This window comes from Elephas maximus, chromosome 22 (assembly GCF_024166365.1).
Source record: "Elephas maximus indicus isolate mEleMax1 chromosome 22, mEleMax1 primary haplotype, whole genome shotgun sequence".
NCBI classification, from domain to species: Eukaryota; Metazoa; Chordata; class Mammalia; order Proboscidea; family Elephantidae; genus Elephas; species Elephas maximus.
Window position 1 is genome coordinate 67,262,684 of NC_064840.1, and position 25,658 is coordinate 67,288,341.

At 39.4% G+C, this 25,658-nt stretch overlaps 1 protein-coding gene across 2 annotated transcripts in view; it reads left to right on the forward strand.

The window, feature by feature from the left end:
• Nucleotides 1-25,658, forward strand: part of FUT10 (fucosyltransferase 10) — a 317,556-nt gene that overhangs the window by 235,574 nt on the left and 56,324 nt on the right. For both annotated transcript variants that reach the window (XR_007514954.1, XM_049866547.1), the window contains one exon: nucleotides 13,303-13,570. The gene's annotated coding sequence lies outside the window, so the exon portion shown is untranslated. Of the gene's footprint in view, nucleotides 1-13,302; nucleotides 13,571-25,658 lie in introns of those variants that run through there.

A 25,658-nucleotide genomic window follows, 5' to 3' on the forward strand; every position in this document is an offset into this window, starting at 1 on the left:
GTTTAGAGGAATGAATAGACTAAATATCCTTGATAAAACCCCTCATAAATATTGTCTCTCTCAAACCGCAAAAATTATACAAATACTGTCATTGATTCATTGATTACACATAGCATAAAACCCACATATGCATATATGCACGCACACACACCACTGCAACCATTACCACCAGCACAACGATATAAAGAATTATAAATTAGAAAATAAAGATCATAGAAAATCGCAAGACTCATTAACAGGACTGTCTTAGTTTTCTCGACTACTATAACACAATGCCATCAAGTGGGTAACTTTAAAGAACAGGAATTTATTGCCTCACAGTTTTGGAGGCTAGGCATCTGAATTAAGGCGTGGGTAGGCTCTCTCTGTGAGCTGTAGGGGAAGATCCTTGTCTCTTTCCGTTTCTTTAGCTCTGGCATTTTCTTGGCATTCCTTGGCTACTACAGATACATCTTCATTTGGCATCTGTCTTCCCTCTCTACGTGTCTGTCTAGTCTACTATTTTTATAAGACACCACTCAGAAAGGTTTAGGTTTAGGACCCACCCTGTTTTGGTATGGTCTCATTAACATAACAAAAACCCCTATTTCCAAACTGGGTCATATTCACAAGTATAAGGGTTAGAACGTCAACATAACTTTTTTGGGGACACAATTCAATCCAAAACAATCTATATTTCACAAGCAAATCCTTAATAATTTGGCTGATGTTTGTAAACATTAGGGTATACAGTACGAGGCCAGTGCTGGATTCTGCTATCTTCTGTACTTACCATCCTTCAAAAGATTTAAATTTTAATAATGTCAATTTTTTTTTTTTTTTTTTTGCTTTTGGTTGGTTAGTCGCATAAAAACTTTCCTTACTCCAACATCATAAATAAATTCTCACATATATTTTTCTAAAATTTTACTTTTCACATTTCGGACTTGAATTTGTTTTGAATTGATCTTTGTGTATGATGTGAGTTTGAAATCCACTATTATTGTTTTTTATACAGCTAATCAGTTTTTCCAACCCATTTATTGAGTAATATGTTCTCCCTTCCATTGGTTTGTATTGCCCACCTCAAATATCCAAATTGCTGTTGAAGGATGAGAATGGACAAATGGCTGCTGGATTGGATAATGAGAGAGCTCTTGGTATCCTCTGAGAGAGGATATTGAAGTGGTTTTGACTACATACACATTGGCTTTGGAGTCGTGTATATCTGGATTTGTATTCCAGCTCCACTTCTTATTAAGCTATGTGACATTAAGCAATCTTCTGAATATAATAATAAAACTTACACCAGAGGATCATTTGTGGGGTAAATAAGATAAAATGTTTGAAATGTGAACCCCGGTGGTACAATGGTTAAGCATTGGGCTGCTAACCAAAAGGATAGTGATTCAAAATCGCCAGTGGTTCCATGGGAGAACAGACTTGGCAATCTGCTCCTGTAAGGATTACAGCCCATGAAGCCCTATGGAGCAGTTGTACTCTGTCCTATAGGGTCGTTCATTATGAGTCGGAATCGACTTGATGGCACACAACAACAACAACGACACTACCTCCCAAATAGTAAGCTGTGACTATAAAGGAAAGAGGAAGAATGGTAGAAGATAAAAGAATACTAGACTGGAGATTAGAGTTTTTATTAGGCCATCAAGGAGTTAAACTTGTGGGTAGGGAAAGGGGAAAAATCTAGTATATAAACAGATCCAGAGGATGTTCAAAAGAAGGCTAGCCACATAAAAAAAACAGTGATCAAAGCAGATGGATAGTCTCAAAAGCAGACAGTGTGAGAAAGCAGAAAGTGGGGCAAAAACCAAACAAAAAAAACTGAACTTGTTGCTGGCGAGTTAATTTCAACTCATAGAGACTTGGACAGAAGGGGAACATAATCTGCTCCAATTGGAAAGGCACAATATTTTGGAACCATTTAACACAGTGCTGAGTAGCTTTATCTTGTCTATATTCCATAAACATTTATTTCAATTTCATCATATTCTTATATTTTACTTCGAAATTATATCATCAAAAAAAGTTAAGATTCCTTGGTAATGAGAAAATTGTGTTACAAATTTTATAGTGCACCCAAAACTATTAAACTGAAAAGAAGATATTAGTGTTTACAGTTAGGTTTAAGTTATTTGGAATATTCAGTAAACCCAAATCCCTTATCTGGTGATAGTATACCAAGGAACCTTTATTATAGGTCAGGAGTTTATTTGTCAGAGTTGTAAAAGTCGCACCAAAGAGGAACTGGGACTGAATGGAGGACAAACTTGGAATGATGTTAATAATTAGAGGAAGTGAAGCAGAAGAAATAAATTCCCAGTCCTTTGCTCGGGAAATGTTAAATCTTATGATGCCCAATAAATCAGGGAAGAAAAATCAAGATGTCAAGATTCAATAAGCACCCTCTCTGTAACTCATTTTCTTTTCTTTTTTTTTTCCCCCACGTCCCTTCTTAGCAGTTCTTTGCATTTCTAATTTTAACCAGACCAGGCTTCTTTGCAATTCTAAACATTTTAAGTCACATTTACATGATGAGATGACTATAGATAAAAAAGAAGGAAGAAGGCAAAGAACAAAAGAGAGAAGGAAGGAAGGAAGAAATGAGGGAAAAAGGATGGACAGAAATAAGAAAAAATGAGAATTGAAGGAAAGAAGGAAGCAAGCAAGGAAAGGAAGGAAAGAGGAGAGAGAAGGAGGAAAGAAGGGAGGAAGGAAGGAAGGTCAGCTAATTGAAAACAATAGCAGAAGGATGCTGCAGCAAAATACCTGGAGACCAGACTACCACTTCCCAATTAAAATCCTCAGCTACAACTTACACGTCACTGCTTCATAGGTTTACAGTGAACATTAGCACATAAAGGACTCCAAGAGGTCCTATGATAAAGAAATCAATTTAACTCGACGTTTCTCAGATGTGTGTGCCCATGGTTCCTTGTTAACACTTATTAATAATAATCCAATAATTTATTTCCCATGACACACACTTTAGGAAAAACTGGAGTTCACGATTTTGTTTGCACATATTGCTAATTTTTTTTCTTCCTTTTAAGCACAACTTATCTTTGACTGGCTATTGTGATGTACCAGCTGTGAAGTAAATCATTATATAATGCCCACTGTGCACAATTCCAGAAAATATTATGCATTAGGTGTGTAAGTCACATGCTCTCTGAGCCATAGTTCTTCAGTCTATTGAAGAGGTGGTTTGAGTAACAGAAGAATTGAGATGAACATAGAGGCCAATAGGCGTCTATTTTAGAAAGATAAGTATGGTAGGGAGAATGTTGCTGTTAAATGTTGTGGAGTTGCCCCGTCTCATGGCAACCCCATGCACATGGAACAAAATGCTGTCTCCAGTCCTGTGCCACTCCCATGATTGGTTGTAGGTCAGACCATTAATGATCCATACGGTTTTCATTGGCTAATTTTGGAACTAGGTCTCTAGACCTTTCTTGCTGGCCCGTCTTAATCTGGAGGCTCCCTGGAGCCTGCTCAGCGTCATTGTCACCTGCAGTCCTCCACTGACACACAGGAGGTGGCTGTACATGAGGTGCATTGTCGAGGATTCTGTCACTGAACCACCGATGCCACCAGGTAGGCTGAATAATAACCCCCAAGATGTTCACGCCCTAATCCTCAGAAGCTGTGAGTGTGTTACCTTACACGGCAAAAGTCTTTGCTGGTGTGATTAAGTTAAGGATCTTTAGAGGGGGAAGTTATTCTGAATTATCCCAGTCGGCCCAAATTAATCACACACCAGTTGCCGTCAAGTCGATTTTGATTTGTGAACCCATGTGTGTCAGAGTAGAATTGTGTTGCATAGGGTTTTCATGGCTATGAACCTTTTGGGAGCAGATCACCAGGACTTTTCTTTTGAGGTACCTCAGCTGGGTTCAAAATGCCAACATTTTGGTTAGTAGCCCAACACTTAACCATTTGCGCCACAGAGGTAACTTAACGTAAACCCACAGGTTGTTAAAATTGAGAACCGTTCCCTGCTGGAGAGAACCAGGAAGATGGCAGTATAAGAAAGATGGCGGTGTGGGAAAGAGGAAGGGGACCATGAGCCAAGGAATGTGGGCAGCCTGTAGATGCAGAAAAAGGCCCCCTAGAACCTCCAGAAAGAAATGCAGCTCTGTCCACGTCTTGATTTTATCCCAGTGAGATGTCAAACTTCAGATCTACAAAAGTGTAATAGATTTGCATTGTTGAAGCTACCAAGTTTTTGGGAATTTGTAATGGCAGCAACAGAAAACTAATACAATAATTAAGTATAAAACAAAAGTAGAAAAAGAAATGCTTATGCTGGGTAAACTTCTCCAGAAAGACATTCTTTTAAGAAATTGCATGCTGGGACTGTGTTAGGCAGAATTGTATACACGTCTGGTGTAAAAAAAAAAAAAAAATTTTTTTTTTCTGGTGTATACATAATTAAACACTAATTAAACATTAATATAGGTGCTGCTGTGAAAGAATTTTTCAGATATAATTAAGATTCCGTATTTGTTGACCTTACAATACGAGATTATCCTCAGTGAACCTTACTTAATCAGGTGAGCCCTTGCAAGTGGTGGGGCCCTTCCTAGCAAGAGAGATTTGAAGCATGAGAGGGATTTGACACCAGGGGGATTTTTGATTGCTGGTTTCAGAGATTTAGGGGGCCATTGTTTATGCCAAGAACGCGGGTGTCCTCTAGGAGCTGAGAGTGCCCTCCTCCATCTGACAGCCAGTGAGGAAATGGGGATTTCAGTCCTACAAATACAAGGAACTTAACAACAAACTGAAGGAGTATGAAGAAGACTCAATAGCTTCCGATGAGAATGCTTATGGTCGACAGCTTGATTTTAGCATTGTAAAATCTTGATCAGAATGCCTACCCATGCTGTGCCCAGACTTCCAACCTTTAGAACTGAGAGTTAATAAATGGATTTTATTTTAATCCATTAAATTTGCAAAGATTTGTTACATAACAATAGAAAACTAATACAGGCACATCATGACCTATTTTTTTTTTTTTTTTAAAGTTATTTAAAACTCCACTTCAGTCAATGATAGCATTCACCTCGGGCCTGCGGGAAGGCTCTCTATAAGACTACATACTTTTGAGGGTAATTATCTATGTATGTGTCACAGAACTTATCCTTACACACAGGAGACTCCAGTGGATACATTTTGATTTGAATTAAAAAGAATCCTAATCCCATATCATGCAGTTGTTGTTATTGGGTGCCATTGAGTCAATTTTCAACTCATAGTGATGTCATATGACAGAGTAGAACTGCCTCATACAGTTTTCTTGGCTGAAATCTTTACAGAAATAGATTCAACAGGTTTTTCTTCTGCAAAGTTGTTGGGTGGGTTCAAACTGCCACATTTCTTGTTAGCAGCCAAGTGCTTAACCGTTGTGCCACCAGGGCTTCTTGGTGACCTGTTTAGAGAATGTTCAAGTTTAAACACCTCCATCTCCAGCAGATTCTATTTTTAATTGATAAAACAAGGTTGTTTATTAAAAAGATGAAATATATTTCCATAAGAAGACTGAATACTGAATGTACCTCAAGTCTGAGAACAGGCTTCAGGATGCTTCACAGGGAAGATTGTGTGGCGCACACTAGATCTGTCCCCTAGACACAGGCAGTGGCCATTCTCCATCAGGCTTTCTGAGGTTACCAGTAGAAGGAGGTGATAGGATTTGGTGAGGAAATGCACAGAGTGTGGCTGCAGGTCCTAGAAGTACAAATACCCATCTACTTGTGTGTCCTGATCAGGGCTTTGAATTGGTTTGTGCAGGGTCCAACTCCTGTTGAGAATTTGCATTTCTAACAAGTTCCCAGGTGATGCTAATGCTGCTGGTTAGGGACCAAGTCTGAGAACCACTGGTACAGCAGTGGTTCTCAAAATGTATTATACAGTTGGCCCTCCATATCTGTGGGTTCCGAATCGACAGATTCAACCAACCATTGTTTGAAAATATTCAGGAAAAAAAAAAAAATCTCCAAAAAAGCAAAACAATACAGTATCACAACTGTTTATATAACATTTACATTGTATCAGGTATTATAAGTAATATAGAAATGATTTAATGTATATTGGATGTGCATAGGTTGTATGCAAGTAGTAAGCCATTTTATATAAAGGACTCAAACAGCCACCAATTTTGGTATCCACAGAGGGTCCTGGAACCAATCCCTCTCAGATACTGATGGATGATGGTACAGAAGAATCACCTGGGGATCTTGTTAAAATGTAGATCCTAATTCAGTATGTCTGGGGTCAAAAGGCAAATTCTCAGCAGAGGTTCAAACTGGAATGAACTGGTTTGAAGCCCTGGTCCTGATTGATCTTCTTGGCCTGTATAAGACAAGGGACCGGACTTAAGACAAAGGGCTCAAAAGATGGAGTAAGCAGACGATACTCAGGAATAAAAAGACAACACATATACTGAAGTCAGGATCCACATCTAAGAAGAGTGAAGCACAGTGCTATGTGGTGGAAAGAACATGAGCCCCACTCAGTCTGTTCATTTGTGAAATCAGAGTTGGCAAGAAAACCTGGTGGGATTCCATTTCACACAGACTAGTAAAGCTTTTCTCTGGTAGACCTTGACATGGATTCCAGGTTGCAGATAACTAGGGAACTGCAAGGGGACATTTATGGTAACAGCATAGATTTTCACAACTTTCTATATCCTAACAGGAAGCAGAATTAACAGGAAGCAGAAGACATGTAGAATAATATTCGTTGTGTTAACATTAAAGTTAGCCTGTAGTATTAACATTACCCTTAATAAGAAAATATTTGGGTTTAAAATACAGTGTCATTTATCACATTAATTTAAAATGAAGTAACTATTACCTATTAAAAAAAAATGAAGAACTCTTAAAACCAGGAGAATTTGAAGAAAAACAACTGGGGTTCCCTTGCCCATGTTAGTGTGCCCACTACAATGACAAGACTTTAGAATTTGTGAGAAATTATTATTAAGTGATTGGCTATCTAGGTTAATTCTGTAAATGCAAGACATTATTTGATTTAGATATAACTTTTTTTTTTTTATCTCACTATAATTTGATTTAAGGTCCCTGGGTGGCACAAATGGTTTGTGCTTGACTGCTAACCAAAAGGTTGGCGGTTTGAGTCCGCTTAGAGTGTCTTGGAAGAAAGCCTTGGTGATCTGCTTCTGAAAGATGACAGCCATTGAAAACCTTATGGAATACAGTTCTATTCTGACACACGTGAGTTGGAATCACCTCCACGGCAAAGGGTTTGTAGAATTAGGCAAGAGCTTTTTATTTTAAACCAAACTTACTTTTAGGAAACTTGAATCACGAATAAGGATATTCCTGAGACAATTTGTTAAATTTACAAACTATTATTTTAGAGATTATCAGCGTTATACATGGAGATCTGATTTTAAGGCAAGTTTATTTTGAGTTTAAAAAGATGAGGGAAAGAAAATCTTTTTGATTGCTTTTGTATAGCACATAAAGTTTATTTATTTATTTTTTTTGTATAGGATACTATTTAAAAAGCATTAAAACCAAAACCAAACCCTTTGCCCTTGAGTTGATTCGGACTCATGGCATCCCTGTAGGACAAAGTAGAACTGCCCGTAGGGTTTCCAAGGCTGTAATCTTGATGAAAGCAGACTATAGCTTTCTCCTGCGGAATGACTGGTGAGTTCAAATTGCTGACCTCTCGGTTAGCAGCGAGCTCTTAACCACTGCACCACCAAGCCTCCTTAACAAAGCATTACCACTGTCAAAAAAGTAAAAGTTGTTAGTCATACAGAATTTGTTTCATGCTAACCTTTGGACTTATGCAATCTTCTGAGTTAAAAGTCAGTGCCCCAGTGCCTTGATGGAGGAAAAGGCATTTTCCCCGTTTGTCACACTGTTACTAAAATGCTTCTTAGAGACTCAAATGGAATTATTCTGTTTTATATAGATACACCATAATTTATTTAGAAAAAAATAAAAGCATTGAACCATATATATTCCACATTTAACCTTGTTGTTGTTAGGTGTCACTTAGTTGGATTCGACGCATAGTGATGCTATGAGCAACAGAAAAGACACTGCCCAGGTCCTGCGCCATCCTCACAATCGTTATGTTTGAACCCATTGTTGTAGCCACTGTGTCAGTCCATCTTGTTGAGGGTCTTCTTTTTCACTGACCCTCTGTTTTACCAAGCGTGATGTTCTTTTCCAGGCATTGGTCCCTCCTAATAATGTGTCTAAAGTATGTGAGAAGTCTCACCATCTTTGCTTCTAAGGAGCTTTCTGGTTGTTCTTTTTCCAAGACAGGTTTGTTTGTTCTGCTGGAAATCATGGTATATGCAATATTCTTTGTCAACACCACAATTCAAATGCATCAATTCTTCTTTTGTCTTCCTTATTCATCGTCCAGGTTTCACATGCATATGACACGATTGAAAACACCACGGCTTGGGTCAGGCACACTTTAGTCTTCAAGGTGACATCTTTGCCTTTTAACACTTTAAAGAGGTCTTTTGCAGCGAATTTGCCCAATGCAATGCATCTTTTGATTTCTTGACTTCTGCTTCTGTGGGTGATGATTGTTGACCTAAGTAAAATGAAATCCTTAATAATGTCAATCTTTTCTCTGTTTATCATGATGTTGCTTATTGGTCCAGTTGTGAGGATTTTTGTTTCCTTTATGTTGACATATATCCAGTAATCTAAACTGAAGGCTATGGTCTTTGGTCTTCATCAGTGAGCACTTCAAGTCCTCTTCACTTTCAGCAAACAAGGTTGTATCATCTGCATAACGCAGGTTGTTAATGAATCTTCCTCCAAACCTGATGCCCCGTTCTTCATATAGTCCAGCATCCCCAGCCTACATACTGAATAAGTATGGTGAAAGGATACAACTCTGATGCATACCTTTCCTGACTCTGAAATATGCAGTATCCGCTTGTCGTGTTAGAATGACTGCCTCTTGGTGTAAGTACAGGTTCCTCATGAGCACAAATAAGTGTTCTGGAATTATCATTCTTCACAATGTTACCCATAACTTGTTATGATCTACACAGTCGAATGCCTTTGCATAGTCAATAAAACACAGGTAAACATCTTTCTGGTATTCTCTGCTTTCAGCCAGGATCCATCTGATATCAGCAATGATATGCCTCGTTCTACATCCTCTTCTGAATCTGGCTTGAACTTCTGGCAATTCTCTGTGGATGTACTGCTGCAGCTGCTTTTCAATGATCTTCAGCAAAATTTTACTTGCATATGATATTATTGATATTGTTAGATAATCTCCTCATTTTGTTGGATCGCTTTTGCTTGGAATAGGTGTAAATATGGATCTCTTCCAGTCAGTTGGCCAGGTAGCTGTCTTCCAAATTTCTTGGCTTAGACAAGTGAGCACTTTGAGTGCTGCATCCATGTGTTGAAACATCTCTATTGGTTTTCTGTCAATTCCTGGAGCCTTGTTTTTTGCCAACGCCTTCAGTGAAGCTTGGATCTCTTCCTTCAGTACAGTCAGTTCCTGATCATATGCTACCTCCTGAAATGGTTGAACGTCGACCAAATGTTTTTGTTACAGTGACTCTGTGTAGTCCTTCCATCTTCTTTGAATGCTTCCTGTGTCTTTTAATATTTTCCCCATAGAATCCTTCAATATTGCAACTCAAGGCTTGAATTTTTTCTTCAGTTCTTTCAGCTTGAGAAATGCCGAGCATGTTCTTCCCTTTTGGTTTTCTAACTCCAGGTCTTAACCTTAGGAAGTCCAATAAACCCTAATAGAAGTATTGGCCATAGGTACTGGGAATATGGGGGGATGCCCAATGTCAGGACAGGTCTCATTGCCAATGTTCACTGGAGTTGTGAGTTTAGCAGACAGAGCAAGTAGGGTAGTGATAACACTAAGCTAATTTTAGATAAAATTGGAACCATGCAATTGGACTAATTTTTGAGCGAACGAAGCAGATTTTGATGTCAGTTATTATACTAATAGAATCTTTGGTCTGACCCAAATTTCATTGCTGTTACTTTGTGCTAGGTGATACAGTGAAGTTTGAGCAAGATCAGGTAATATAGTTGATGGAGTAACCAGACAGCCATACCAGAAGTGCGCAGCTGGTTTTTCCCTGGGGTTTAGCTTTAGCTTTTGTGGGCTTGACCCAGAGAGAGGGTCAAATCTCTAATAAGCTGGCATGGAGAATGACATGTAATTTTTTAAAAGAAATATAAGAGAAAGGAAAGAGCTACAGCCTCAGACGTTGCATTAGCTATCATATAAAACTATGAACAGAAACCAAACCCATTGCTGTCGAGTCAATTCCGACTCATAGCAACTCTATAGGACAGAACAGAATTGTCCCCTATGGATTCTGAGGAGCAGTTGGTGGATTCAAACTGCCTATCTTTTGGTTAGCAGCCTAGCTCTTAACCATCTCCCCACCAAGACTCCAACATATATATATAATGAAGAATTTCCAGGGAATTTAATGACTACACTTTCTGTGGGCCTCACATTTGGTAACAATAAGGTGGACAATATCAAATAGCATTAAACAGCATTGCAACACAGAGAGCCAGCTCTAGAAGAGTTTGTTATAGAGAGGAGTGTTTTCTAGTCTTATGTTTCTGTTTAGACTTATGACCACTGGTTGGCAGGTTGAGCACTATTTAAACCTGGAAATTGTTCCTTTTTGCAGGTTTTGCCTGGGATTTTTCCGAATTTATTTTTAATGGTTTTAGAATGTCAGTTAAAAGGCTCATTCATTGTTATGCAAGATTTTAGTTCCATGGTTGATTAACGTTTCATAAAAATGCACGAAACTAAGCCTAAACTAAGGAAGTTCTAAGACCTGCCATTCTTAATAATTCCAACTGTTAAAATTCCATCCAATTTAAAATTCACAGGAATATTTTGCCACAATAAATATACTCATGAGAAAACATTTTTTACAGGGACAGTCAGGATTTTTTAAGATGTTGTCTTGTGATTGAGGAATCTTTACCGGCCTGTATGATTGGCACAAGTCCCCATAAGGATCTTGGCACTTCTAATGTGACCAGATTACATTTCAACCAGTCATTGGCCAAAATGTTACTTGTCAGCATAGGGCTCTTCCCAACTGAAGTTAAACTAATTCCATTGCCAGCACCCTGGCAACCTGCCCTTTGAGTCTACCATCTGTTGTTCCTAATGTTTTAACGAGTAAACTCCCAAATCTGAGGCTTAGCCCAGTAGAAGCGTATTTCTTGTTCTTGTGGTCCTAACAGCTGCTCTAATTTGTAGCCAGTGATTAGGAGGCTGGACTCCATGGATCTGTAATATGCAGCAATGCTCTCTCTGGAAGGGGTAAGTAAATGAAGGGTTCAAAGGAGAGTTTTTTGTCAGCCAAGTCTGCAAGTGGTACACCTTGTCTCTACTCACATTCCATGGTCACATGACCATGACCACAGTCATATGGTCACATTCAACTGTAAGGGAGACTGGCTTTGAGCCCAAGAAGAGGAAATGGGTTTGGTGAATTAGTGGTCAGTTTCTGCCACACATACAATTACCCAACTATTTCAATAGCATTAAAAAAGTTTTAATTACTTTTATTTTTGTTGCATTGCTTCTGATTTTGCACATGTGAATTTCCTAAAGCCTTTTCATCTAATCTGTCTCTAAAATATCTCTATTAATATTTTGGTGTTTATTTTTTTGTGACACACACACACACGTAATTCAAGATCACATAGTTAGGACCAGATACAGAATGTAAGCCCAGGCTTTATAATTTTCAGTCCACTAAATTGTTTCATTTTAATATATGTCAATGTCAAATTGGTGGAGAAGAAAAAAGGCCCACGAGTCAATTCTTTAGATCATTATAATCTCCACTTTAAATTCCAGTACTAGGTAGTAAACATCTAGGAAAATGTCTTAAGTTTACAGCCACAAGGGCATCGGATATTTGCATCTTTTTGTAATTATCTTTGCCACTTTTTCCATTTTTTTCTTTTTTAGGTCTTAATTATTTTCTTTATCAGATTGAATCAGATTTATTGACATCATTTTGCTATTTGAGGAGTTGGAAAAAAGGCATAGGTAGACAGACAGATGATAGATGGGTCGTAGAGCTGAAATTTCTAAAATTACAAAAATACAAAGACCGAACTCACATCCTTTACTACTTTTCCTCATATCCAATAAGAGATGTTTTCTGAGAGAAGACTGGAAAAGACCAATAGCAGCTGCCAGTACAAAACTTGACCTGGAACTTGAACCAGAAATCTGATGGCAAATCAACAAAAGGAGCTGATGGGTCTAGTTGGGTTTGACAAGCTTTGAACCATAACGATGACTCTGCTATCTCTATGTCAATTCCCATTGTGGACAGCTGTTTCTCATTATTGCCGCCAACTAGGACTCCAGGGGAGGGTAGACAATCTAAATGTGTTTTTTGTAAAGAAACAAACTAAATTTCACCATGAACACAGGGAGGAATCAGCAAATGGTAAAAAGACATAACCACCTGGTGTAGGAAAAACCACCCCAAAAAGGACTGTCAACTTTACAAATAGCAAGGGGGAAACAGATCGAAAGTCTTCCCAGGTAGAGTGAGGGGAGATGTTTTCTCGTAGTCTGATAAGGTAATATGGAAGGATTGTTACCAAGCAGCTGCTGCCCATTAGATGAAGGTGATGAGAGACTCCAATGAGAACATTTCAGACAAAGATATGTGAAAGCATGCACACACCAGAAACTCTGTTGAAGATATTAGATTGATCATGCTCCAAGTTTTATTGTGGCTAGAATGATTTCTGGGCAAAATGAACAAGGCCAGGTTTAGATTATCCATATGTCTTAAACACTTAATGAAAAATTACATTAATTCCTTTATATCCTCTGTTACTTTTCCAAGAGACTGAATATGATTCATATTGTCTTTATAGGCCTTGACTAATTGAAATAGACATCCTTTGGCTTTCTTTCTGTCTTATAATTTCCTAATTTTATTTTCTGATTTTCATCTATAAACTTCTAAAAAGGCAGAACTAACATTTATTGATCTTCTCCTTCGTACCAGACCTTGTCTAAATGCTTTATCTCTTGCAATCCTCATTAAAACCCTGTGAAGGAAGTCATTGTAACAATCACATTTTGCAAATGAGGAAACTGCTTGGCTTAAGGATACCCAGCCAGAAAATGGCAGAACAAGAAAATGGAATGCATATTTTAGCCCAAAGCTCATGCTGTTTTCCCTGGAGCAGATGTTCAGGGTCCTTGACATTGGGTTCAGTCTTGACTGATTTTCTGTTTTTTGTCTTCCAGTTAAGATAGCAGCTTCTTTGACATTCCTCGACTCCATAATCTTGGATGAACGCTGGCGCCCTGACCACTGTATTTCTTGTATGTAATCTTGGGCAAGTCACTGGATCTCAGTTTCTCCAATGATAAAATGACAGGGTTGGACTACATGAGCTCACAGATCTCATCCAACTTTGAAAAATCTAGGTCCTCAGGACCAGGATGTGCCATGCTCCCAGCCACACTCCTCACTGGGACAGCCATGCAGATTCTAAGCATCTTCCATTGCCAGGTAATGGTCCCCTTCTTCTTCCCTCATTGTAGGTAACTCTTTTTTTAAAGATAAAAGTTGAGAAACTTTCGTCTTTGGCATATACAATAAAAAAAACTGATGTGATAGTGTAACCCAATGAGGGCGGGTCCTGCCCGGTGTGACAGCTTGAGTCAAGGCAGAGACACCAGGCCTTCGAGAAAAAGAAAGTAGACTTCATTGCAAGCTGGTGAAGCAAGGAGCCCAGAGCCTAAGTCCCAAATCAAGCCCTCCGAGGTTGGGGATACTAGGGCAGTTATAAGGTTCAGGATAGAGAAGTTATGCTTAATTCCTGAAGCTTCTGAGAACAGGCGGGCAATTCCAGGAGCTAATTAACATGTGTGGGGGTGCAGTATCATGGTGGGTAAGGGGTGTGTTTTTTGGGATATGACACACGAAGTTCATCTAAGGACAGCCTTGGGGCTTATTGCGCATGTCCAAATAGAGGGGGAGCCGTGAAGCGGCCTTGGGCCGCTACACAGGATGCTTTAAAGGAACTCACAGACCAGGGGTGTGATGGAAGGAGGGGGAACAGTTTCACCTTGTTGGTTACAATTAAAAAAAAAACCAAAAACCCACTGCTGTCGAGTTGATTCCTACTCATAGTGACCCTATACGACAAAGTAGAACCACACCATAGAGTTTCAAAGCAGCACCTGGTGGATTTGAACTGCCGACCTCTTGGTTAGCAGCCATAGCACTTAACCATCACGCCACCACGGTTTCCTTGATTAATGGGGTTTTTTTTTTTTTTTTTGATTACAATAGCGAATATCAATTTCTCATTAACCAAGTTGTGATCCAAAGCCAACCGGCAGGCAGTTCGCCTATCTACAATCATCAGGAAGACATCAAAGTCACACTAGGAAGCCTCGTCATCCATTTTCCCAGCACAAAGGAAGCATTTTAGTGTTTGCCTCTTTTCCGGACTGGTAGCTGACTAAAAGTGCTTACACAAAAGACAATTGCTGAAAAGAATGGTGTCAAACCATTACTGGAGACCAGGATGAATATTTAAATTTAAACCTCTCTTTATGTCAGCTGACTCCATAGACATTTTTGAGATCTTGTCTCATCTCAGAAGCAAGTCATGGGTCAGCATGGCAATGTCACTTACCCACTCCATAAGAGCAGTTCACACACACACACACACACACACACAAAAAACCCCAAAGCATGTCTTTTCTCAGTTGTGTGTGTAAACTTTCTCAACTGATAAGGCACATTTTTTCTTTAGTATAAAACCCTTCCTCTACCTCATGTAAGGTGACCCTTTCCTTAATCATTTATTCGATCATGCCTTAAGTATTTGCTTAACACCTCTAAGGACACATTAGTTTTCTGGTAATACATTTTCTCATCTATGAAGTGGCCAAAAATAATACGTGGCTTATGGAGTCATTGTATGGAGTAATTAGGAAAATGTATGCAAGTGCCTGCCTTCTCTGCGTAACGTACTTGCCAGCCATTGTGGAGGATGAAAAGAAGTCAAAGTCTGGGAAGGGAAATAAAGTCATTCATAAATCACCCAAAGTTAAGGAAGAAAAGTGGCGAGCATGTAAGAGAAATACAGGTGGAACGCCAAGGGAGTTTGGCGGATACATCTAGGGCTCTACGTGATGATGTTTTGGATAAAGAGATATTTGAGCTCAGCTTTAAAGGATGAATAGGATTTGGACATACAAAAATGGGGTGGTCATGTGAGAGAGAACATAATTACATCCCAAAGGAGCAGCGAGGGAGTAGAACTAAGAAAGAAATGTGAAGGAAGAACAATGAGTGACTTGGTAGGGAAATAAGGTTGGGAACATAGATGTGGCCAGATTGAAGATGGGTTGGAATGCCAGTGCTTTTATTCTGGAGCCTGCGGTTGAGGGTGCTGTTAAAAGGAATAGGGAGGGTTGGGCCTGGAGCGAATGTGTAATGAAAAAGAATACCAAGGTCAGTTTAAGGGCATATTGCATTTGGAATGTACCAAAGGCCTTTTTGTTGGGTTGTTAGGGAGGACTTAGCACTGGTGAAACTGGAGGAGAGGGAACATGACATGGTATCATTTCCTTGGCTGCACCTTACACCAAGCAACTTCCCATATAATTCAGTAGAATGTAATATTTTTGTAAACAAAAACCTTAGCAATTCATAGCTTGTCTCAATCCTTAGTCATCTAAAGGAGTAGGGGATATACGAGGAGAGAGAGTGGATGGGAAATTTATTAAGGTAATAAGAAAAAAAATAAATTTATTGAAGCTATTGCTAAAGAGGAAACCCTGGTGGCGTAGTGGTTAAGTGCTACAGCTGCTAACCAAAGGGTCGGCAGTTCGAATCCACCAGGTGCTCCTTGGACACTCTATGGGGCAGTTCTATTCTGTCCTATAGGGTCACTATGAGTTGGAATCGACTTGACAGCAGTGGGTTTGGTTTAGGTTTTGTATTGCTAAAGAGGAATAAGAAGTACTACACTGCATACATTTTGGATTCAATTTATACTGTCTTCATGATGGTAGAGGGTGAAGGAAAACTTGATTTTCTCTCAAAACAGTTAAGCGAACTAAGCTATTGGTAAGGACAAATAATAGAACAAATAATACACCTTAGCCTCAAAAATGCAGAGTAATCCCAAGAGAAAACATCACTGATATGTGAAAGGCAGCAAAATCCAAAGGAAAAATATGCTGCTAATAAGTTGTTAGTTTTTATATCTTGAGGTGGTAAGTTGCCCTTCAGGTCAAAGCACTTTCTAACTTGAAGATCAAAAGAAAATTTTAGGCAACAAGAATTATCAGAGTAGAAAATTCAAGGGAAGCAGTGGAAACCCCATCGTCACGTCAGCGAGCTTTATCTGTAGCTTATTTTCTGCAGCTTGACTTTGTCAATGGAGGCTACCTACAAAGACTAGATGACATAAAGATAAGGGAAATTGATAGAAACGGTAACTTGAAAACAGTATACGATACAGCCAACATGGTAGAGTAATATCATAGCACCCATTAACACTGAAAATATCCAGTCAAAGGCTTCCTGCCATAAAGCCTCAGGAAAATAACTCTGCAGTGATACAGGGAGAATATTATGAAGAAAATTTCTTCATATACTTGGACATGTTTACAAATAAAACGTACAAGTTTCTGCCATTATTTCTCATAAGTTTGTGGATAACAAAAGAGGGGCTTCCTGGTAAACTACGAAGCTTATCCGGTACACTTATGGCGAACTCTTCAGATGGTAACAAAATGAAGGCAAGGATGAGACTAGTTCCAGACTTGTTTTCTCACTACTTGAGGTCTGTGAAGTCAAGAAGAAGTGACTTCCTCAGGTCCTTTATGTTGGTCCTATTGACAGAATAACCCCAAAAAAACCCAGTGCCGTCGAGTCGATTCTGACTCGTAATGACCCTATAGGACAGAGTAGAACTGCCCTGTAGAGTTTCCAAGGATAGTGGGAGCCAAAGCTAAAGATCTGCAGAGGGCTTTGGAATACAGTTTAAGCACTTTTGACTACACTCTTCTAAAAGAAATGGGTCTCTAAGTTTGAGCGCCCTTTGATGGGACAGGCAGTGATGTAATCAAATCCATAGTTTTGAAGATTAATATGAAAGATATAGGATACACGGAATAAGAAGAGACTTGAACCAAGAAGAAAAGAAGTTCCCATGAAGCCTGATCTAGATCGTGTCAGAGAGGATGATCCAAGAGGAATTTCTGAAGTAGAATGATAGGGTTGGGAAAAAAAACAGGGAGAAGAATCTGGGATGGATGATGACCCTGAGAGAAATAGAACAGGATAGAAGAGGCAGATTTCCAAAGAAGTAAGTGTTCAGTAAATGTATTTCGAATTGAAATTACTTTATACCTTTGGGCTGAATTTGTGGTGGAAGATAAGGGAAAGATAATTCATGATGCTATCCAAAAATCTAAAACCCTTGTGGTGGCTAACCAAGGGGTCATCTTGGCATGAAGGGCCCAAGAACTGGGAAGGATATTTGAACTGGAAGGCACAGAGCTGACCCAGTTGAGGCGGCTAAGTGGTTAAGGTAGGAGGATACAAGAATATGTGACAAGAGGAATTTTAGAAGAATTTAAATAGCAATGTCCTTGGCTTCCTGCCACAAGACACTGCAACCTTCACCGGTGCAATGCCTTAACGCTCACGTATAGCTTGCCCAGCATGCCCATCTCTGAGGCCAATCCAGCCCTTAAGGGGGAAAACCTTTATTAAAAAATAATTTGGGTAGTTGTGTATCAAGTTAGCCTAACTGCTTATCCTACTGACCATGCAGCTGGCTCCACTTCTTGTCCTCTGGTGCTTAGGGTACTGATTTAGTGATTTGACTCGTGATCCATATTACTCAGGACTGGAGCCCTTTTTACCCTCCAAGTCCTTGCAGGGCTTTCCTTCCTACTGTTCCTGAATCCCAGTAGTCATGGGGGGGCAGGGGCTTGTCAGGTGTGCTAGACCTCCCTGTCACCATCTTCCTGCCTATTTACTTACACATCCTACTGTCTGCTGGGTTTGGGCTTATGATGCTGTAATAAACAAACAAGTAAGCAAACAAAAAAAACCCCTACTGCAGGTGAGTCAATTCTGGCTCATAGCGACCCTGTGAGACAGAGTAGAACTGCCCCATAGGGTTTTCCAACGTTATAAATCTTTACGGAAGCGGACTGCCACATCTTTCTCCCATGGAGGAGCTGATGGGTTCAAACTGCTGACCTTTAGGTTATCAGCCAATTGTTTTAACTGCTCCACCACCAAGGCTCTTCCCTATAAGAAAAAGACCCCAAAATATAGGAGCTTAAACAAGATAGAGCTTTATTTCTCTCTAACGTAACATTTGAGGAGGATGATCCAGGCTGGCAGGAGAGCTGCATGTCACACACTCATTTAGGGATGTAGGTCTTCATTTTGCAGCCCTGCTACCTCCTGGGCTGTTGCTCTTGACTGCAGAGTTAAAGCATGGTCACTGCCACACTGACATTCCGGCCCATGTCAAGTGGAGAACAAGCAATACCCTTTTAAGCAAGTGTTATAAAATTTTCATTCACATTCCACTCGTCGTATTGCCACTACTTGCTACAAGGGAGGCTGTGGAAAGTATAGTGGAGTGTATTTATACCCAGCTAAAACTACAGAAAGGGACCATCACCATTTGTCAGTTTGTCATAATGTGGTGGCTTGTGCGTTGCTATGATACTGGAAGCTACACCACCAGCATTTCAAATACCATCAGGGTCACCTGTGGCGGGCAGCTTTTAGTGAAGCTTCCAGTTTAAGACAAACTAGGAAGAAAGGCCTGGCAACATACTTCTGAAAATTAGCTAATGAAAACCATATGGCTCAAAACAGAACATTCCTTGATAGAGTGCTAGAAGATGAGCCTCCTTGGTTGGAAGACACCACACAACAGCTGCAACAATGGACTAAACATACCAACAGTCATGAATTTGGTGCAGGACCTGGCAACATTTCATTCTGTTACACAGAAGGTCACCATGAGTCAGAGCTGACTTGATGACAACTAACAAAACAGAAGGGGAAATAGATTTCGGAGGATAATTAGTAGTATATCATACTTACTCCAAAATTGTGAGGTAATTTGGACTCATGCAGTATACTTTTTAATGTATCAAGCATTAAAAACAAACAAACGAACCCAAACCTGTTGCCATCGAGTCGATTCCAACCCATAGTGACCCTATAGGACAGAGCAGAACTGCCCCATAGGGTTTCTAAGGAGCAGTTTGTGGATTCCAACTGCTGACCTTTTGGTTAACAACCAAGCTCTTAACCGCTACACTACCAGAGCTCCGTATGAAGCATTAATTAAGAATAATATTCATCGGGGGGGGGGGGAACCCTACCAACATTGCATTAATATCACCCTACAAATACCTATCTATTAAAATGAGCAAAGTTTCTACTTTCTTTGGTTGGTATACTGGGTATACTGGGGCTACTAAACTTCATCTTTGCATAACAGAAATTTCCAGTGTAACAAGTCTTCTTAGTGATTGTTGCTAAAGTTGAACCCCTAGCACAGGGGTGGTGGCTTCAAGCCATAATCCCTCCCTCTTTACTCATGGCAGACATTGCTTGTGGATGATCACACTTTTCCATGGAGCACACATGAAGCTCCAGGATCATTTTTAACACGTTTCTCCAAAGAGCCACTTCAACGTAATAGGGATTGGCATGGTAGAGAAAACAATTTGCCATCTCCAAGTGATCAGAGACTACAAAGTTTTCAAAAATCATTATTGATTTATTATTGCTTACTTAAGCCCTTCTATTGATAATTGCAGATACAGTTTTTTTTCCTCTCTCTTTTGAACTTCAGATATTGCTTTGGAAAAACAACAGGAGAAAACTATATCTTTACCGAAGAGATACTTCAAATCTCCAAGACATACTTCGTCAACACAATCCCTAGATATGATTAAGCAGGGAAGATGGGATATACTGTTGGCAGACAATACTCTTGACAGGCTGTTCTCCAGAGTTTTACCTGCAGGGATGCAACAATGCAAAGGACTTTCTTCAAAAGGTCCTACAATGCTACATTTCGATATCAGACACATGAAGGTAGCAGAAATGGTTGGGTTTGTGTCACATAGAGATGATCTTGTAGATATTAGGGTTTGCAAGGCCTCTGGGCTGCCACAAAAATGCTCCCCCAAATTGACTGAAGTCCTCAGCTGAGGCATCCAATTGCATTACATGTTACGTTGGTCCCTGGAGATTCTGAAGAGGTGGGAGAAAAAGGGGAAAGCACCTCAGATCCAACCAAAAAAACCTGGAGATATTTCAACAAACCAGCTTGCTATCATGACATTGCCAATAATGAGTTTACAGCTTCTGAGAATTTTTCAGAAAAACAAATGAGATCCATTTATAAAGCAAAGAAGCTTTCACTTCTGTAGTGGTAGATAACATTGTTTTCCAGCTCCCCTTCCAAAAAAATTAAAGTTCTCCTCCCAAAATTTTCAGGCCTTTTAGCCTGAATATTACCAATTCAGCCTCTGAATATTATTTGCTAGAGATTATCCCATTACCTTGGCGATCTTGTCAAAGATGGGAGACTTCTGTTCTTGTTTTTAAAATGAATGAATTAGAATTACCTATGTGATATAATAATAAAAAAATTTTTTTTTTTTTTATTATTATATCACATACACACTTACCTGATAATCATTTTTTAACATCTGGGCCAGGTTCTTTTAAACATGAGGAGCTCTGTATGAGAACACTTAGTTGGGGATAAGAGGAGCAGGAGAAAAAGAAAGATTATCTAGGTTAGGCAATTTCCAAATTTTTAGTGCCTAATATGACCACAGAAATCCTGGTGGCGTAGTGGTTAAGAGCTACGGCTGCTAGCCAAAAGGCCGGCAGTTTGAATCCACCAGGCCCTCCTTGGAAACTATGGGGAAGTTCTACTCTGTCCTATAGGGTCACTATGAGTTGGAGTCGACTCGATGGCAACGGGTTTGGTTTTTTTTTTTTTGGTTAATATGCCCATGACAGGAGCCCTGGTGGCACAGTGGTTAAGCTCTGTGCTATTAACTGAAAGATCAGCAGTTCGAACCCACCAGTTGCCTTGAGGGAGAAAGATGTGGCAGTCTGCTCCTGTAAAGACTACAGCCTAGGAAACCCCATGGGGCAGTTCTACTCTTACAGGGTCACTATGAGACAGAATCGATTCAATGGGTTATGTCCATGACAAGTATTTAAGTGAAAAGGCAAAGTGAAGAAAAGTATGGTACATATAGTATGCTACCAAACGCCGCCAATTTGAATCCACCAGCTGCTCCTTGGAAACCCTATGGAGCTTCTACTCTGTCCTATAGGGTTGTTGTGAGTTGGAATCCACTCAACGGCAATTTTTTTTTTTTTAATAGTGAATGTTAGCTTACTATGAAATCTTTTAGCCTTTGCATGACTAAATAGACCATTTTTTCCTAAATACTAAAGAGTAATGTAGTGTGATGTAAAATTCTAGGTTGGCAGTTATTTTCATGCAGCACTTGGAGGACACTACTTGACTGTCTTCTTCATTTTGTTGTTGATGAGAAGTTTTCAGTCTATCACTGCTTTGTATGTAATTTGTTGCTAGCAGTAAACTTTTTTAAATCTAAAATTCCTGCCTTTTATCAATCCTGAGATATTTCTAAGAATTACTTCTTTAAACATGGGCTACTAATATTTCTTCTGTTTTACGTTCTGCAATTTCTGTTAAACATTAGATATTTAGACTTCTCAATTCATCTTCCATGTCTCTTAACTTTTCCTTTGTACTTGTTCTCTTTACATTTCTATACTGTATCCTGAGTAAGCACCTCAGTACTATTTTTCAAATTCATTAGCTCTTTTACAGAATCCAGGCTAGAAGTTATCCTATTTGTTGCAATTTTAAACTCTCAATGATTAATGTAAGTTTGATTTTCAAGTCATTTCATTGTCCTTGAAATCAATCCATTTATTGATTTTGTTTCATTTCTGCTTATGTTTCAAAACTTTGTTCTTTTTAAAATGGCAGTTATGCCTTTGTTTATCTCCTTGAACATATTTAACATACTTATTTTAAGTTTTTATCAAGGTGCTCAATAAAATGAATTTTATCTTGAGTGAATGCTTATTCTGATTATTGATTGCAATGGCTTTCTTTGCATTAGAATCTTTCAAGTGTTTTGTTATACTGATTTGCAGACTCATTTCTCTCTTTGCTCTTTTCCCTCTCTTCAGAAACTGGTGTCTCCAAAGTGAATAAAAGAAAGAAGATTAAGGGGAGTCACCAATTCAGGATGGACAAGTTTCTCTTGCAAGAATTGACGTAGAAGTTTCTCACTACTGATAGTTTTTAGAAATATGTAAAATTAACCTTTTATCTTCCATCTCTTGCATAGCATTTGTCACGAGGCATGCATTAAATATTTGTTGAACTAATTTTTTAATAGCCAAGCTAACTAAAATTGCAGAGCTACTCAAAATCATACCACAAAAGGAAACTAAAGTCCTGTATAACAACTTTGGGTCTTGTAGAAGTATCGAAAGGTGATACAATTTCCAGAAAGGGGGGGGGGAGAAGGAAGCTTAATGAATTGATTAAGAAAGGTCTGAAACGCCCATACGGTATCATAAGAAAGTAATGGAACAGAGCAAATAACGTGCTCGTTATCACAAAGTCTGGGAATGTGAGCCCCACGGAGAGAAGGTTGGCAGTAAGAAAGAGAGATTAACAAAAAGGAAGAGTTGAGAGGGAGAGGCTTTTAAACGGTTAATATCAAGAGGGTTTAGAAAAGACAACCACGTTAATTGGAGATATAGAAGGTCTAATAAAAATTGAGATAGAAAGCAAAGAGATGGACTGAATATCTGGTATAAGACATCATGTCAAGTGGAGAACAAGCAATTCCCTTTTAAGCAAGTGATATAAAATTTTCATTCACAGTCCATTTGTCGTATTGCCACTACTAGCTACAAAGGAGGCTGTGGAAAGTATAGCGGAGTGTATTTATACCCAGCTAAAACTACAGAAAGGGAAGATCACCATTTGTCAGTTTGTCATAATGAGGTGGCTTGGTCTAGCAAGATTTTGGAAAGGGAGAAACATCATAATAACTATATTATATTTGTACAGTGAATTACCTCTTATGAAGCACTTCTACTGATTTTATCTTATTTGAACTTTACAGCCACCCTGTGAAGTAGAATAATTATTATTTAAGGACTGTTTAAAAAAAAAACAAACCCAAACTCATTGCTGCCAAGTTAATTCCAGCTCCAGAGACCCTATAGGACAGAGTAGAACCGCCCCACAGCCTTTCCAAATAGTGGCTGGTGGGCTTGAACTGCCAACCTTTTGGTTAGGTTTGGGATGGTAGTATACACTGAGCATCTTCCTCATGCCAAGGACTTTTACTTGTCTATCAAATTTAGTTGGAGCCAAGAGTGCTTGGGTTCAAAGCTCAGCTCTTCTACTTATGAGCTGGGAGGCCCTGGGCAACTTAGATAATATCTATCTCAGTTTCCTCATGTATTAGTTGGATCTAATTGTAGTTCTTACTGAAAATGTTGCTGTGAGGCCTAAATGTACTCAAAGTTCTTAGAACAGAGCCTGACACACAGCAAGGGCCTTTTAAAAATTAACTGTCACTATAATAGTGATAATAAATGTTATTTTCTCTTCTGAGGAATATCACTAAAATTTTGAGAAGTTATGGGCTTGATCACGGCCACATGATTACTCACATAAAAACTCTAAGCTAGATTCTCACTCCAAGTCTCATGCTTTTCTAGCACATGGCACATATTGCTCTCTTCAGGTCTTGTTTGGGAAATTGTTGAGAAGTTAGAATATTAGAAATAAAAAATGAAAAAATATTTGGTGTGTGGGAACAAGCTCGAGGCATCCAGTGGAAGGAGAATACTCAGAAAGGGCAATGCATTGATACCCAAAACTGAACCCACTGCCGTTGAGTTGATTCTGACTCATAGCGACCCTATAGGACAGAGGAGAACTGCCCCATAGAGTTTCCAAGGAGCACCTGGCAGACTTGAACTGCCGACATTTTGGTTAGCAGCTGGAGCACTTAACCACTATGCTACCAGGGTTTCCAGATGCATTGGTAAGCGTAGCTAAAAAGCCTGCAAGTGTTGTTTTAGCTTTGTGTCCTCAGAGCTTAGTGTAACACCCAACACCTCAAAGGTATAAGTGAATTCCTAGTTTTTGGCTATCAAATAGCCATTCCCCATTTAGAAACAGGAAGAGTCCTGGTGCCACAATGGTTACATGCTTGGCTGCTGCCTGAAAGGTTGGCAGTTCGAATCCATCCAGTGGCTCTGTGGGAGAAAAGACCTGGTGATCTGTTCTCATAAAGATTACAGCCTAGAAAACATTCTGGGAAAGTTCTACTCTGTCACATGGATTGCTATGAGCCAAAATTGATCCAATGACACCTAAAAATGGTAATTCAGAAACAGAACTCCAAAAAGTTTTTGGAAATCAACCCTGACACTAAGCTCCCTGTCCTGTCCCCACCAGCTCCAGGGGTGGGTAAGTCATCTCAGCAATGTCCTCTTGTACTTCCTGCAGCAAGTGGCCATAAATGGGCAGGCAAATCAATCAGAGCTAAAGATAAACAAGGAGGTGTTTGCTAGGATTTGGCAGAAAGGGGAACTTCTCTTTTCTCTGGGCGTTACCAGAAGAGGCACTTACTCTTCTCTTGGATGGGGCCCTGTGAGAATGTGAGGTATGGATCTATGCAGCCATTTCGCTATTATTAGGGGAGCATGGAAGACAGGGTAAAGAAAGGGAGAGACAGAGTAGCTAGTCCTTGGTGACGTCCCCTGCCTGTTGTGTGAGCCCCTGAATTGAGTCTTGCCTGAAGCCAGTCCAACTTCTGGACTTTTGAGTTATAGGACTCCCACTCTTTTTAAAAATGAGTATGAGTTAAGTTTCTTGACATTTAAACACAAAGAGTCCAAATACAGTAAGTATTCAATAAGCATGTTTGTGGAAAATAATGTTACAACTTCTTTTATATAAAATAGATTGTTGCTGTTGTTAGGTGCCATTGAGTTAGTTCCAACTCATAGCAACCCTATGTACAATCCAATGAAACCCTGTCCCGTCCTGAGCCATCCTCACAATAGTTGTTATGGTTGAGCCCACTGTTGCAGCCACCATGTCAGTTCATCTCGTTATGTGTCTTTCTTCACTGACCTACTTTACCAAGCATGATGTCCTTCTCCAGAGACTGGTCCCTCCTGATAAATGTTCAAAGTACGCGAGACGAAGTCTCACCATCCTTGCTTCTAAGGAGCTTTCTGACTGTACTTCTTCCAAGACAGATTTGCTGAAATTCATGGTATATTCAATATTCTTTGCCAACATCACAATTTGAAAGCATCAATTCTCTGCCCTTCTTTATTCAGCTTTTGAATGCCTATGAGGCCATTTAAAATATGATGGCTCGGGGCAGGCACACTTTAGCCCTCAAAGTGACATCTTTGTTTCGGTCTTTTTTAAAAAACACTTTAAAGAGGTTTTTTTGCAGCAGATTTACCCAATGCAGTA